Source organism: Callithrix jacchus, chromosome 10, assembly GCF_049354715.1.
Source record: "Callithrix jacchus isolate 240 chromosome 10, calJac240_pri, whole genome shotgun sequence".
Lineage (NCBI taxonomy): Eukaryota > Metazoa > Chordata > Mammalia > Primates > Cebidae > Callithrix > Callithrix jacchus.
Window position 1 is genome coordinate 104,401,345 of NC_133511.1, and position 13,156 is coordinate 104,414,500.

Here is a 13,156-nt window from a genome sequence, read left to right on the forward strand (position 1 = left end):
AAACCATCAGATCTGGTGAGAATTCACTCACTGTCACAAAGACAAGGGCAGAATCTACCCTCATGATCCAATCACCTCTCATCACATCCCTTTTCCAACACTGAGAATTACAATTCGTCATGAGATTTGGGTGGGGACACAGAGACAAACTATATCAACTTCCCACAGATATCTCCTGTTCTACCACGAATACTTTCTATTGCTTTATCTCCATGATGACCACCCACACTGAAGCTTCAAAAAGACAAAACAATACCAAAAAAAAAAAAAAAAAAGCCAGGTGGAACATTTCCTGGAAAGGATCTAGTTGTGTTTCTACAAAATTTAAATGTTGAAATCCTAACCCCCAGTACCTTAGAAAATGATCTTATTTGGAAACAAAGTTGTGGCAGATGTGATTACCTAAGGGGAAATCATATTAGAGTAGGGTGGATTTCTAATTCAATATGATTAATGTCATGAAAAAAGGAGGAAAACGGTAGTTAGAAGTATTCACAGGATGAATGCTGTGTAAAGATGAAGGCAGAGATACAATGTAAGCAATGCCAACAATTACCAGCAAACCACAAGAAGCTCTTATAGTGGGATGAAACAGGTTATCTCCCAATGCCCTCAGAAGTAACCAATTCTGCTGAAACTTTGTTATTGGACTTCCAGCCTCAAGAACTGTGAGAAAATACATTTCTGTTATGTAAGCCACCAAATTGGTGGTATTTTGTTAAAGCAGACCAGGAAACTAATAAACTTTTCTTTCTCTATTTATTTCTTGGGCTTAAACTCTCACAGTCCAGATAAAATTGTGATTTCATCACAATAGTAAATATAATTCATTGTTGCTCCAATATGAAGATTAAATGTAACTTCTTTGGTGTAGCTATGTTATATTTCCATGTGAAATGCTAGTATTGAACACCATACCCTTTAGAGAAGATGCAGTAATAGCTAGCTCTTGTTGCCATCTAGACATTGATATTTGTGGTCTTTCTCACTCTCTTTCCCTCTTTATCTCTCTAGAATTCACACACACACACACACACACACACACACACAAAATAATAATTTAATAAAGAAATAAAACAGTTAATTTGAGAGTTTTGCTGGTTCTTACACAGGGTGAAGTAAACTTATGCTGCCCATGCACAAAAATACCAAAAGCTAATGACCAAACCAAAGCACAGGTCTGCAAGGCTGCAAGCTTTATACAACATTAAGCTGAGTCTTCCAAGTAATTCTTTAAGTGGCAAAGGTTGCTGGACACTGTAGTTTCATTGCTTAACATATGTAATTATAAGAAAACAAATTGCAGCCATAAAATAAGACAAGCAGAGAGCTTTTATATGGCTAAAAGTGCAGTTCATTCATAAATAAAAGGAAATATTATATTACTCAAGGTATAGAGGAGAATCATTTATTGCTTCTACTGGAATAAATAATTTATCATCTTTATTAAGTATGTATTGATTCTCTCTGTAAAACAAAAGAAAATAATACAAATACTTCTTGATATTTTATTTTCCTCAAAACATAGATCCACAATCTATTCATAATTGCAATGGCCTGAAGGCAATTGAAACCTTTTCATTCATCTGAATAATATTTTAAATTTATTTATTGGTATGTCCATAGCATCATTCTCCTCTAAGGAGCTTAGGCTACTTTTACAAGATTCAATACCAGATTCATTCCTGTGATAATGCTAGGTTGTTTTAAAGCAATGTAGTTTTAAAAAAATCAATATAATACCATTTTCCAAGGCTCGACCACAAAGTAACCACTATCACATCACTTTCAATAAAGGAGTGATGAAGAGTGACCAATGGGTGAATTGGCAGAAGTCACAGCCAGAGAGAAAGGAGAGAGGAAACTGTGCTATGTTATGCCTCTCTGAGTCATATTAAATACCAACACATACAGCTGTAGAGAGAATAGAAAGAAAACTTGTAAAGCAATGAAGGCTTTATTCTTGTTTTACTTCCCTTTGGAAGCAGTAACCATTGTGTCAAATGTTTACCTATGCAACTGATGGAAAAAGATAAATACATGACTAGAATGGTGTAAACTAATAAGTAGCACTAGAAAATAAAACTATACAATAATTTTATGTTTATGTGGTTTATGAGTTTCCTGGGATTGCTTTGTCAAATTACTACAAACTGATATCTTAAGACAATAAAAATTTATTTTCTCACAGTACTGGTGGCCAGGAGTTCAAAATCAGTGTCATTGGGTCAAAGTCAAGCAGTTATGGGATCACACTTTCTTAAGAGGCTATGATGGAGAATTTGTCCCTTACCTTTAACATTTTTGTTTTTAAAATAAATAATAGTTTTTATTAAAAATAAAAAATAAAAATGTTAAAGGTAAGGAGAAAATTCTTTATTAGAGCCTTTTGAGAAAGAGGCTGATATAATGGATACATACTAGCTGTACCTATTCATGTGGAGCCGGTGATATTTTGATATAAGCATACAATGTATAATGATCAAATCAGGGTAATTAAGATATCCAACACATCAATAATTTATTATTTCTTTGTGTTAGGAACAGTATAATTCCATTTTTTTGGTTATCTTGGAATATCCAACGATTATTGTTAACTATAGTTGCCCCATGGTGCCATCAAACACTTGACCTTGCTCCTTCCAGCTAACTGTATTTCTTTAGCCGTTAAGCATTCTCTCTCTATGCTCCCCTCCTTACTACCCTTCTCAAACTCTAGTAACCATCATTCTCTTCTCTGTCTTCATGAGTTGAAGTTCCTTTTAGCGCCCACATAAAAGTGAGATTTTTCTATGTTTGTTTTGCTGTTTGGCTTACTTCACTTAATACAATATTCTCAACTTCCATCTACACGTTTTTCTGTGAGTGATAGAATCGCACTATTTGTTTATGGCTGAACAATATGCCATTGTATGTATGCACCCTATTTTCTCTATCTATTCATCCATTTACAGCTCCCACTGGTTGTCAGAATGATTTAGCTTGTGACCACATCACTCTAATCTCTGCTTCAGTCTTTTAACATTGCATTCTCATTTGTGTGTCTGTGCTGTTTCCCTCTTCCTTCCTCTTATAAGGATACATGTGATTGCATTTAAGGTCTATTTGGGTAATTGAGGATAATTTTATCTCAACATATATAATATTCAGCCAGGTGTGATGGCTCACACCTGTAATTCTAGTACTTTGGGAGGCTCAAGTGGGTGGATCATTTGAGGCAAGTGGGGTCAGAGGGTGAAGATCAGCCTGGTCAACATGAAGAAATCTGGTCTCTACTAAAAATTAGCCAGATGTGATGAGGCAGCTACTCAGGAGGCTGAGGCAGCAGAATTGCTTGAACCTGGGAGGTGGAGGTTGCAGTGAGCTGAGATTGCACACCTTTACTCTAGCCTGGACTACAGAGTGAAATTCAATCTCAAAAAATAAAAGATACTTAATATAAGCATATTCAAAAAATCCTTTTTAGTCATATAAGGTAACAATCAGAAAAATCAGAGATTAGGATGTAAATATTTTTTGGAAGTCGTTCTTCAACTTACAAGTGATTTTATACATATATAATCACTAGTTTGTATATATAAATATACTTGTATTTATATAATTACATATATACACACATACATGCACACATGAACACGCATATATATATATGTTTGTGTACATGTGTATGTTTAAAATATCTGTGGGAAATACTACAAAGTGTTTTTGTTATGTTTGGGTATGAGGATTCGGGGGAATTTAAGTTTTATATTTTACTTTTATTTTGTTATTTTCCCAATTTTATTTAATAGTTGCCAATTTTAAAATTAAAATAATCATAAGTATTATTACCTTCAAGTATTTTCTTTATTTTCATGAGTCAAATCTTCTGGGTCATATAACTAGGCATGGAATCCAGATGAAATCATTATTTTAATTTTTTTGCAATGAATTAAGTCATGATAAAAGTTACAAAAATTACATTTATGTTTAATGTAGAACATAATCTTTAAAATGCCTTAATTGACCATTACAATGTAGAAACACGTATTCTTTTAGATTATAATGAAAATGAAATGTGTCTTTTTTTATTGAATCTTATATCAGAAATGACATGTCAGTGTCCCAAAAAAGATGTAAATACCACAATAAGAATTGAAAAAAAGAGAATTGAATGAATACTATCAATTAAGAATAAACAGAAGTTTTAGTTTTTTAAAATGTTGTTTTCACTATAAATCCAAAGTAAATACCAAACATTTTATATAAAATTTGTCAAAAGAGTTTTCTACTTTCAGAAATAAGCTCACACCAAAGTTTTCTTCAATGACCTTCACCAGAAAAATACTCCAAATTTTACCTAAAACAACATGCGAGTGAAAGCTATCTAATTTTATTGCTTCAGTAACTCAAAAAATGGAGAATGGAATTTCACCAAATTTTCAATGAAAATTCTCATTTACGAATCAGGAGAGAAATGATGATGAATTTCAAGCCAACGTATCTTTGAAGGCTAAAAGTGGCTGCAAATAGGAATAAGGAAGAAATGCCTCCTCAGCTCCTGTAATAGAATGGTTCATGATGCTGTAATAAGTGCAATCAATTTTTATTAAACAAAAATGAAAATAATGTCAAGTCCTTTGTCAATCACATCATAACTGGAATCATCTCCAAAATATATAAATCTTTTGAATATAAGTGCTTTTCCTCCAATTTTGTTTAATAACATAGCTTATACTAAGCTTTTTTATGCGTTTGGAAAACACTTTTGATGAATAGAACTACCATGATCTTTTTTATTATATTAGTACTTTGATAGAAGACTAAAACTTGCCAGTATTTCAACCTTTGTTCATAACATACATACTTTCTTGTTACTACTCTGAAACACAAGTATAGATAATGCAAGTTATTGGACATTTGAGTTTTAAACATATTTATGTTTTTGTTTTGTAGTTTTAGATTTAAATATTCTTAGTATGTTTTTATCTAATCTCATTGTCATAATCACCTTCAATATGCTTAAATCATGTTTCTCATTTTTGCAAAGCACTTTAACAACTATATTTATCATTCTAAGTATCGCAGTTAAGTGAAACTTGTCTGTCATCATTAAAATCTGTCCTTCACAAAGACTTAATTTAGTGCAGCCCAGCTGCTAGACTACCAGGGCACCAAAAAAGCATCTCCCTGAGACAGTGCTCAGGCCTTGCCAAAGTTCTCAGACTTACAGAGAATTTTCTTGTACCCGAAAGACGCGTACAAGCATCACTCCCTAACTCAAGCCCTGTTTTGTTTACGTTTTCCTCCTTGGGCCGTTAACTGCTAAAAAATAGTGTATGACTACTTATACACTTATTCTTGTAACGAGCAGGTGGACACCATTCCCACTTCTCTTCTTTGACACTGCCCCCTCTCCCAACAATGGGCTACAAAGATGAGAGAGTCACTTACACCATTTATCCTTTGAGGCTGGTGGGAAATCCAGCTACATCAGGATTCTTCACCTCCAGTCCCCAGGCACTATAACAACCCCAATAGACTCTTCCTGTATTGCTCTTGTTTTCTTCTTACAAAACCTAAGTCTTTCACCTTGGAAAATACTTTTGCGGTCTACTGTATAAGTGACAAACTTCGTTTCATGTATAAACACTTGTTTGTATTTGGAAACAAAGAAGAACAATAACATCAAGTTCTTGGGACTCCAGTTGTAAATGTCAAAGAGAAACCAGTGGAAATTATTTGGTAATTAAACTTATGTCTAACAAACAGCAAACTTAATTCAGTTGTTAAGGAAAAATGCCACCAGGCACAGTCAAACAGGCAAGAAAAATTTATGTTCACACCGTTTCAGTAGAATTCAAAACTATTGCAATAGAGAAAAGGTACTGAACTCAACTGCTCTGAAACACAAAGTTAAGAGGGGTTTTATTTATTTATTTTTATTAGTCTTATTTTTGAGACAGTGTCTTGCTCTGTCACCACGCTGGAGTGCAGTGGCGTGATCTTCGTTCACTGCAACCTCCGACTCTCAGGATCAAGCAATTCTCCTGCCTCAGGCTCTGGAGTAGCTGAGATTAAAGGTGCATGCCACCATGCCCAGCTGATTTTTTGTATTTTAAGTAGAGATAGGGTTTCACTATGTTGGCCAGGATGCTCTCCATCTCTTGCCTCGGCCTTCCAAAGTGCTAGGAATTCAGGTGTGAGGCACGGTGACAAGAGGAGTTTTAAATGCTGAGTTGAGCTAATGGAAAAATCCTGGAGGACTTCAGGAAGATTAGTCAATGCGATTATTCTATCTGTGTTTGCTTATTGGCATTTATCAAAGATGGGCTTCTACCCTCCCAAAGAAACTTGAATGTAATCAGGAAAGATAAAGGTGCTATTCTTCTTGATTACATTACAAAGGATTGTTCCTAGGTCCCTGAGAAAGACATTCCTCGGTTGTTGACAATTTCCATGTCTAAGGGGCAAAGAAAAAATTTACAATTGCAAGTTTTCTAAAGTAAAAGCACTAAGAAAAGGGAGGTAAGGGACCTCTGGTTAGGAAGAAACCAATCTAAATCTTAGTCAAGTTTCAGGAAGCAATAAGGTCCTCATGGTCACAATGTAAAAATTATATTTTGTTGTCAATAAGAAATGCCAGTGTCTTCCAAAATATATGTAAAATACTTGATAAGGTTGTCTATCTTTTACCAAAGCATTTTTCTATGTGTGTATGTGTGTGTTAATGAGGTTAATTAAGGTGTCCACATCATCTTCTTCTTTTTTTTTGAGATGGAGTTTAGCTCTTGTTATCCAGGCTGGAGTGCAATGGTGCGATCTCTGCTCACCACAACCTCCGCCTCCTGGGTTCAGGCAATTCTCCCGCCTCAGACTCCTGAGTAGCTGGGATTACAGGCACGTGCCACCATGCCCAGCTAATTTTTTGTATTTTTAGTAGAGACGGGGTTTCACCATGTTGACCAGGATGGTCTCCATCTCTTGACCTCGTGATCCACCTGCCTCGGCCTCCCAATGTGCTGGGATTAGAGGCATGAGCCACTGCGCCCAGCCGAGGTGTCCACATCATCTTAAGAATGTGTGATATAAAATTGAGTACATGTTAATAGGCTAAGACAAATGACTATGATATGTTTCTGTTCTTTCTCATTTCATAAAGGCAGAATTCTATTTTATCAAAGTACAGGATAAAATCATCCATTTATGATCAAAATAACACCTTACATTTTAAATCCTGATTGTGTTGCACACAATGTGGGTTAAATCCTTGTAGGATATGTTTTTAGCATTTAAATTTTAAAAAATGGATGAAATTTGTGTGGTAGATTTCTGACAACCATATCATAAAGAACGGTGTTTACCTAATATGTATGTGTGACATGTGTGAGTGTGTTTTAGATAACAGTCATCAATTGTATTGTTCTTGAAAAAAAAAAAAAAACTCTGGGTCTTAAAACTAGATGGACCTGGATTTGAGTCACAAATCTGCCACCCAGTACCTATGATATAATGCACAGTGTATCTAATCTCTCTGAGACTGATTTTCCTTATCAGTAAAATGGTGTTCATTATTCTGCCACGTTTCATTTTCTAAAGATAGCCACAACAGTGTCTCCTTTCCTTCATGCTATTTGCAGTGTGATCCTGCCACATTTTTGGAGCAGAATCCTTCACCTGCTTGACTGTGGGTAGGCCTTTTAACTGCTTTGTCAAACAGCTAGCTCTGTGTGGCACCTCATTTGGCCTGACAGTTTTACTTCTTGACTTTTGGGAGCCCACAACTGTGTAAGAACTGTGACTGCTTTGGACTTGTCTTTCTTGGGAAACCCAAGTCATGTGGATAACATGGTATTTTGCATGGAGAGGGTGGCTAAGAAAGATCAATGTGGTAGATAGGAGACTGAAGAGAACATCTAGAATTCCCCATACAACTGTGAAGGCGAAATTGAACCTTCACGTGATCTCGGTCACAGTTGCTTTCCCATTACAGCCAAATGCAAGATCTAAGGAAAGAACTCTCTATTTGAGTCCAGTCAAACCACGAAAGCATGAAACAACAACATCCTGGGTTTTTGTTGTTGTTGTTCTTTTTAGTCACCAAGTTTGGGTAGTTTGTTATGCAACAAAAGATTGTTGGAACTATATCAAAATTTTTTATCGTGTCCATTAGTTCCTACATATACTTTATAATTTGGAGATGACCATCTTTACTGAGCTAAAAGTAATACTGGGCCAGGTGCAGTGGCTAATGTCTGTAATCCCAGGACTTTGAAAAGCTGAGGTAGGAGAATCACTTGAGGCTTGGAGCTCAAGACCAACCTGGACAACGTGGTGAAACCCCATCCATACTAAAACAGTATAAAAATTAGCTGGACATGGTGGCACATGCCTGTAATCCTAGCTTTTCTGGAGTTTGAGGCAGGAGAATTGTGTGAACCAGGAAGGTGGAAGTTTCAGTGAGCTGAGATTGTGCCACTGCACCCCAGCCTGGGTGACAGATGGTGACTCTGTCTCAGAAAATAAAAGTAATATTACTTTTTTCTCAGAATTTATTTTTCGCATCATTACCTATAATTTTTTACCCTTCTTTATAGCTCTATAGTATCTCTTGCTACAAGTCATCAAAATTAAACAAAATAAGCATACAGAAGCCTTCTAAACAATGAACAATAATAAAATAATAAAGTTAAGTTACACAGAATATATAAAAGAAATTGAAGCTTACTATTTATTTGGGAGTAACCAGAAAAGGTATTAAAGTTTTTAAAGAAGAGGTAATTTATTATGGCAAAGCTACAGTAGCTGGAAGTGGATTCTCTCTCTAAATTCTCTGCAAAATGCAGGAAACACAAAAACCAGATCTTCTCAACCTGCATACCAACAATGAATCGTGATGGCATTTGGCATACATAATACTAACTTAATAACTCTTGGGGGAATTTGTAAACTGCAACACTTTCTAACTACTTCCATTAGGAGATATACTTTTCCCCCAATTTCTGTATCTGACAAGCCTATGCCTTGCTTTGACAAGCTCTGAGCTTGCACAAAGACACTCTGATATTTTTAAGCCTTGTAGCTTTTGCTCTTGATCATGAACGCCCAGATTCCAAAATATGTCTGTTGAATAGACTGTTGGTGGTTGATCTCTGAGAGACCTCGTGGAGCAGAGATATCGTCTCAAACGAGTTTTTTCTTGAAAAATAAACAGACACCTTACTGTTGATTGTTGATTGTCTGGTTGATTCCAGCCAGACATAAGTGAGCCTTTCAAAGAAACTAGCAAAAAAACCATCCAGTTGAGGTCAGCCTACTTGCTAACCTACAGTACTGTAACCTCAATAACTTCTTTTTAAGACACTGAGTATTAGGGTGTTTTGTTTTGGCACAAAAGCTGACACAATAAGTTACTAATTATTTACAAAATTAAAAAATATAGTGATAAGACTATCAGACACTTTTATTTAGTAAATATTAATCTCCTCAGTAAAAATCAATTATTAGTTATATTTTTTGAATTGGGATGTTAGGATATAGATAGAATAGGTAAATTTAAATTTTTTAATTAAAGATTAGAAAACTAATTGTCCATTTAGACACTTTGTTTAGAATTACACTGAACCTAAGTTTTTATAATTAATTTTAATTTTTTACAATTACATTGATGTTGAATTGCATTCAACATCATACTGTTTAATAGCCCTGTTTTATAGCACAGGGAACTAAGAGTTGAAAAAATACTTCCTCAAAGCTAGGATCAAAACCTTATACTTTCTATCTCTCAGGTCCATGATCATTCCATTTCAAATTACATTCTTAAACTGTTGTTTCTGTTTTTTATATTTTCTACGTTACTATATTGAACTTTTAACAATATTTACTATCCATCAAACATTACATATTTTGAAATAGTATGCCATATTGTCAAACGTACAAAAAGATTTCAAATAAAAATATAATCACAACTGTATCAAACCTTCAGAAATTAAATCAAAACGTGAATTAAGATTAAATAATAGAATATAAATCCTTAGTGTTGACAGTTATCACAATGAGTATTTTTAAAGGAGGATATTTAATCCTTGTATCAATAGCAACAACTCTTCTGTTTGGAAAGGTAGCAATAATTATTATTTTTTTCAATGAATAATGCACTTTTCACTAGAGAGATATTGTGGTGCCTTAAAATTACAATAAAATGAGGTATCTAATATGTTTTGCTTGTATTGTGATTTACAAGTTAAGAGAGGTTCATTCATATGAAAATAAATAAGGTATAGGTATAACTCTCAGGGGATAGAAACATTATATGTGATGATATGTAAACAATCCTAGTATTTCCTGAGACCAAGCCATAAAATTGTCAATTTCTCTTCTAAATTATGGTGTCCACAAAAACAGTTTTCTTTTACTCGAACATTTTAGTGTTTGGTGCTGATCTGTCATTTTTTGTTTTGAAAAAATAACAAACTAAAAACAAAACCCTGTGTTCTTTAAGTTACTCATCACAGTTCCTTAAGGATGTGTTGTTCTTCCTTGCCAGAATATATTTAGAATATTTTTTCCTTTCTTTTTATATGTCAAATCTTGGTATAAAGAATGTGGCAAATTTTCCTGATAGTCGTAGTGGAATAAACTCTGTTCAGATCTTCTTGCAAAAATTGACACTTTCTCTCTACTTAACAACAATGTGTCAGCTTCTCCATCCAGCAAAATGATCACCATCACTGTCACTCGTATTGTACCATCTTAGAGAGTCACCTCAAGCCAGCGTGGTTGATTGGGTTATTCTTTCCTCCATTCAAGTGGAGTGCTGGTCGAAGACAAAAGTAGAAAAGTATTTGTGTAAACCAAATATTATATGTCATAATTTTTATTTAAAACTTTGTTTTATGTGTTCAGAAATGGCCATTCATTTTTGGTAATCATGTATTTGCATACATGTAAGTGACAAGATAAAGTTAAGAATGGGAAAATGATGTCTTTGTTTATGTTTTTCTAAATGTATAACTTATTTGTAACTTAAGAATTTATTAAATGTGTCAGATAAACTTATTACATGGTAATTATGATAAAAATACGTGTAAGAGGCATATTCGGAGAACAGTACAAAAGAGAAATACCATTTTTCAGGAAAATAAAATGGGGGAGTGGAAGGAGAGTGTCCTTCTCTTTCTTATCTGCGTGTACTAATGATACAAGACAGTATTTAAGCACTGGTTTTCTTCCCTGATAAACATGCAGAACCAAGTGACATGCAGCAAGGTCAGTGTACAGAAGCTTCTAGATATCAGAGAAGATGCTGACAATGATTCTAGCTCCCTTCTGCATGGGCTAAAGTAAAATTGAAGGAGTTCATGTAAGAAGGCTATTAACAAAGGAAGAATGTTTTGAACATTATATTTTTAGATATTAAAAAAATGAACTCAAGAAGGCTACATGTCTCTTATGAGTCTGAAATAATCAGATAGCATTGCCTGACTTAACTTTCTTGAATATGTGGTTTAAAATTTCTGAAATATTTTAATACTTCCTACATAATATATTATTATCCATTTTAATACTATAAATATATTTTACCTGTTTTTATTTCTCCAGTTGCACATATAATTGTCATAGAAGGTACTAATAAAAGCAATGAGCTTCCTTTATCAGACAGGCTAGGTCAGGACACTGGCCAGCAGTACGTGCTTTAATATCTTGGATCTAGGTTAGGTAAAATGGTTATCCCAAAGTGGCTAAAAACAAAAATAATTAGAGGACCATTAAAGTTTAGGGGAGAGAGTGCATATTCCGGCATTAAAAGTTTACTCTAATGATCAATTCTGTGTGGAGGCACAGAGTACCAACCAAGGACAAGATCGAAGAGTTGATTGACAGAGTAATACTTAAAAGAGCAGAGAGAAAGGATGGAATCAAATACACCTGTTCTAAATATGGCTATAGACTTTCAGCTCATTTCTTCCATTGTCTTATGATATTTTTCAAGTGTTTAAACTGATTTAAGTAGAATACATTTGGTTGTGCTTTCTTTTGGTGTGTTTGTTTTTTATTGGAAGCACTATAGCATGGTTTCATGGTACTACAATGTCATCTTATTTAGAACCACTTGAGGAGTCTTTTAAAAGGTAGATGCCTGAATCTCATTTCCAGAGATTCTGATATAGCAGACATAAAATCTGCTTTCTGTTTAATACCTCTTCAAAATTCTTGGTGCAGTATTTTCCATGAACTGAGAAAATATGATATCTTAGGTAAAAGCATAAACTGTGAGATTAGGCTAGTTTTGGAGGCGAACTTCAACACATATTAAATGTGAGACTTTGAAACATCCTAACCTTGGTTCTCATCAACAATAAAAGAGACTAAATAATAATTCCTTCACAATTTTTAATGATTAAATCTGGATGCATGTAAAACACATGCTGCAGAGTATCTAATATTTTATAGATAGCTATGAACATAGATGAATCTATATTTTTTAATAAAGTAAAAAGAGGACAAATTCAGAATTTTAATCCTCCATTGTTCTACCCCCATCCCCCAAATGTGCCTGATTCCTTCTCTTTGCCTGATTCAAGTATTACTCTGTCATTCAACTGTTCAACCTTGTCCTTGGTACCTGGCTCTGCACCCCACTCAGAATTGATCATTAGGGAAACTTTTTTAATGCCTGAATATGCACTCTCTCCCCTACTTTAACCACCCTCTAATTTGTTTTGTTTTTTTTTTTTAGCCACTTTGGGATAATCATTTTACGTAACCTAGATCTAAGATGTTAGAGCACATACTCCTGACCAGTGCTTGACCTAACCTGTCTGACAAAGGAAATCACTGCTTTTATTGGTACCTTCTGTGACAATTATATATGCAATTGGAGAAATAAAATGCGATAAAACATATTCATAGTATTAAAATAGATAATGCTATTATGTAAGAAGTATTAAAATTCTTTAGAAATTTTAATCCACATATTCAAGAAAGTCAAGTAAGGTAATGCTACCTGATTATTGCAGATACATAAGAGACATGTAGCCTTCTTGAGTTCATTTATTTTTTAATACCTAAAAATATAACGTTCAAAACATTCTTTCTTTCTTTTGCTAACCTATCCATCCACCCCTAATTTTTCTTCTAAACTGGATTTTAGATATAATGAAATTCATGTTCCACA